The sequence below is a fragment of the Palaemon carinicauda genome, chromosome 13 (assembly GCF_036898095.1).
Source record: "Palaemon carinicauda isolate YSFRI2023 chromosome 13, ASM3689809v2, whole genome shotgun sequence".
NCBI classification, from domain to species: domain Eukaryota; kingdom Metazoa; phylum Arthropoda; class Malacostraca; order Decapoda; family Palaemonidae; genus Palaemon; species Palaemon carinicauda.
In genome coordinates, this window is record NC_090737.1 from 3,128,172 (window position 1) to 3,133,171 (window position 5,000).

Here is a 5,000-nt window from a genome sequence, read left to right on the forward strand (position 1 = left end):
GTCTCATTAGAGAAGCTGGTTCCCCAAGGGAAGATACGGCTCAGACCCGTACAATGGAACCTCAAGGCTCTATGGTCCCAGACAGGCTCTCAGAAAACATCGATTCCGGTCCTTCCGGACACGAAGGCAGCCTTAAATTGGTGGCGATGCCAGTCGAACTCCCTCAAGGGGATGCCCCTCGGGTCCTGTCCCCCCGAGTTTCTCCTGTTCACAGACGCCTCCAGCCTAGGGTGGGGAGCCCACCTGCGGGAGGAAACAGCAAGCGGGACCTGGTCGGAGACCGAAAAGCAACTCCACATCAACGTCCTGGAGCTAAAAGCAGTACAAAAGGCATGTCTGCACTTTGCAAGTCGGTTGAAGGGAAACACCGTGGCCCTAATGTGCGACAACGCCACGGTGGTAGCCTACATCAAGAAACAAGGTGGCATGAAGTCGAAGGAACTGTGCGACCTCACCGTAAACATCCTGCATTGGGCGGACGAGCACCAGGTAACACTGCTAGCAAGGTTCATCCCCGGGAAAAGGAACGTGCTAGCCGACGGCCTCAGCAGGATAGGTCAGATAGTAGGGACGGAATGGTCCCTACACCCAGAAGTGGCCAGACTCATCCTTCAACGCTGGGGCTCCCCGGTGATGGACCTCTTCGCAACGAAGCTCAACGCCAAGTTACCGGTTTATTGCTCCCCGGTACCAGACGAAGGAGCAGCCCTAGAAGACGCCTTCCAGCACAGGTGGGACAACCTGGACGTATATGCCTTTCCCCCCTTCACGCTGCTAAGGCAAGTGCTCAACAGAGTAAGAACCTCCCAAAACCTAAAGATGACTTTGGTAGCGCCCTGGTGGCCGGAGAGAGAGTGGTTCGCGGATCTGAAGGACCTGGCAAGCCACCCGCCATGGCCTCTGCCCCCCAGGTCAGATCTACTGAGTCAACCTCACTTCCTCAGGTTCCACGACAACCCTCTCTCTCTTCGCCTTCACGCCTGGAGACTATCGAGCGACTCCTGAAGAAGGAGGGGTACTCCTCCTCCACAGCTAAGAGGATGTCCCTATACCTAAGAAAATCCTCTACCGTGGTCTACCAGGCGAAGTGGGCCGCCTTTACGAAGTGGTGCGCGGCAAAACACATAAGACCTCTTAAAGCCTCGGTCCCTGACATAGCTGACTTTCTCGTGTACCTTAGGGATAAAATAGGGATGTCAATCCCAGCTATTAAAGGAGTATGAGCAGCCTTAGGCCAAGTCTTTCTCCTGAAAGGCATCGACCTGGGGACCTCGAGACACATAGGGATGCTGATTAGAAGTTTCGAACAATCCTGTCCTCCTCAAGCCAGGAGAGTGCCCAGATGGGACCTGGCCAAGGTCCTGAAAATGTTGTGTCGTCCTCCCTTTGAACCACTCAGAGATATCGGGGACAAAGATCTCACCCTCAAGACAGTCTTCTTGCTAGCCTTGGCTTCGGCTAAGAGAGTAGGTGAGATCCACGGTCTCTCCTACGACGTGGCACACTCCAAAGGGTGGAGGGAGGTATCCTTCAAGTTCGTACCCTCCTTTGTAGCAAAGACTCAGAACCCAGCAGTCTGGGACCCGAGGTTTGAAGGTTTCTCAATTCCGGCCATCCCCAAGACAGGCAATACGGAAGACCTGAAGTTATGCCCAGTCAGGACGATCAGGAAATACCTGGAAAGGACGGCTCATCTCCGCCCAGGTGCCAAGAACCTCTTCGTCTCTTCAGGCGTTAATAAGAAGCAAGTGTCCAAGAACACTATTTCCTTCTGGCTGAGACAAGTCATCACTAGGTCTTATGAAGAAGACAAGGTGGCAGTACCAGGCACTCCCCGTCCCCATGACATCAGAGGCCTGAGCACTTCCTTGGCCTTTGAGAGAAACATGGCAGTGGGGCAGATCCTACAGGCCGGCACTTGGTCACACCACTCGACCTTGACGGCCCACTATCTCAAAGACTACTCAAGAAAGTCTTTGGATGGATTCTCCATTGGGACAGTCATCGCCGCCCTCCAAGCTGTGTAGTGGCAGGCTGGAAGACGTCCCCAACAGTGAATAGACTCGTCCCTACTTCTTCAGGAGAAGACTCAGTAGAGAAGATGTGAAGAGGTAAGCCTTAAAATATAAGCGTAAGGTTTCCGCTGTTACCCCCTATCCGCTCTCTGTACCCCCGCATTCCGTAGCCCTCCAGGCACCATGTGCCAGACCAAGTGGCAGAATGGCTCTCCCGCCTCCTAAAGTATAAGTCTCCTAAGGAAGTAATTCTCGGTAAGTATTCGTGTTGGAACAAATCAAAAATTTTAAGTAATTTTTATTTTTCCTAACATACTTACCGAGAATTACTTCCGGGTAATGGCCCTCCCTTCCGTCCCCGAGTGCCATTCTCCCATTGCCGGGTTGGGCTAAACGGCGAACTTAATGAGCATCCTGACCCGGGAAAGCAGTGACCTGCCCTAATCCGGGCCGCAGGGCTTATCCTGGCGGCGGGGGTAGAAACTATCTGGAGCGAGATAGGGGGGGGGGTAACGCGGGAAATCTTGGTCGAGATTGAGAGAGGTCAAGGACCCTCCTAAGGAAGTAATTCTCGGTAAGTATGTTAGGAAAAATAAAAATTACTTAAAATTTTTGATATATATATATATATATATATATATATATATATATATATATATATATATATATATATATATATCTATGTATATATATGCATGTATATATATATATATATATATATATATATATATATATATATATATATATATATATATGTACAAGTATATACCCCGGTGATATTATCTAGAATCAATGGCTTTATTAAACATCACCAAAATTAACGCCAAAAAAATAATTTACCAAAAACCACAAAGGAAAAACCAAGGCAATATCTTACAAAGCAGTTTGACCTTGGTGTGAGCAACAAGGGGTGTCCTTATAGCGGGGTTGGAGATCTCACAGGAGACCTGGACTCCGTTATCCGAAGCCATGACGTCAGTGATCGCCCTGGCCCTCGTGACCCGCCCGTCGTTGAGGACCTTCGTCTGGAGCTTCGTGTGACCTTTGTAGATCCTGTGGAAGGGAATGGCAGGTCAATTGTTATTAGGTTTTTTTTTTGTTTTTTGTGAAATATTTTCTATCATTGGTAGATGAGGAATTGATTATATATAGATTTTAAAAACTATTATACATTTTAATAATAATGATGATGATACAATTTCAATGATTTTATTATAATTAATAACAATTCTATTATATATATATATATATATATATATATATATATATATATATATATATGTGTGTGTGTATGTATATATATATATATATATATAATTTATAAATATACATATATATATATATATATATATACATATATATATGTATATACATATATATATATATATATGTATATGTATACAGTATACATACACATATATACATACATACATATATGTATATAAATAATGTTTATATATATATATATATATATATATATATATATATATATATATATATATACAGTATACATACACATATATACATACATACATATATGTATATAAATAATGTTTATATATATATATATATATATATATATATATATATATATATATATATACGCAAACTCCCCAAAGCTCATCAGTTAAGATTTAATGACACCCAAAAATGTCAACAAGAAAAGAGCAAGGTTTGATTAAGTACCCACGTGATACCCGGGTGTGGGTTCCCTCCTTCGCTCGTGCAGATGATACCTATCCGCCCACCGGCCACGACATCGCCCGCGCCCTCTATTCTTATGAATGGGCGTCCTGGAGGTTCTAAGGGAGTAGAACAGGATTCTATTAATTTTCATAATAATAATAATAATAATAATAATAATAATACTGTTACAATAATAATAATAATAATTATTATTATTATTATTATTATTATTATAATAATTAACAATAATAGTAATAATAATAAAATTAGTAATGATATTAATAATGATAATAATAATTATAATAATAATAACAACAACAAAAATATTAATAATAATAATAATATTAATAATAATAATAATAATAATAATAATAATAATAATAATAATAATAATAATAATAGGCTCACATTCCTTTTATTTTTTAAGGAAGTAATGCAAATATCCACTTCAAGTCTTTTGAATACTTCCATATAGAAATGTTTTTCTTTATTTATTCATACTTTGGAACAAAAATGAGTTTTTAAGAATAGAACAGTAATATATATATATATATATATATATATATATATATATTACATAAATATAGGTATATATATATAAATTCATTCATATAATATATATATATATATATATATATATATATATATATATATATATATATATATATATATATATATGCGCGTGTGTGTGTGTCAGAGCTTGAGATACCCATATAGGAAACATATTTAAGTTTTGATAAACAAAATATATGAAAACAATATACAAATCAAAATATGCTATTTGATGGAACACTTGTAATAACGATTAGCTATTTATTCAGGTAAAATATCTGTTCAAACGAGCGGGTCAAATGAGAGCAAATGTTATAGAATGATCTGATCAAATGAGAACATATGTTATAAAATATTACCGAGCAAATTATCTACATAACATCACACTGAGTAAACGCGACATCACACAATTAAACTCAAACAGTAACTAATAACATACGACTATTTATCTCAAAACCATGGGATCTAATTACAAATACTTACTAATTTTGCTAATGACATGTGATTCGCTCACTACCCTTTCGCTGGCGGAGTTATGAGCGGTGCAGTCCACGTTGATTTCACTCAGGGCTAAAGATCGATCGAGGTAATACTTCAGGTCAGACGAGGTCACAAAGCCTCCGCCTTCGGTCTCGCTGATTAGCGAAGCTACGGTGACCACTTTCATTCCTGTTATAATAATAATAATAATAATAATAATAATAATAATAATAATAATAATAATAATGATAAGGATAATAATAATAA

General features: G+C 39.6%; 1 pseudogene; it reads right to left on the reverse strand.

Annotated features, from left to right (window-relative positions):
- The window catches only part of LOC137652130 (nephrin-like), a 448,675-nt pseudogene that overhangs the window by 82,062 nt on the left and 361,613 nt on the right, over window positions 1–5,000 (reverse strand).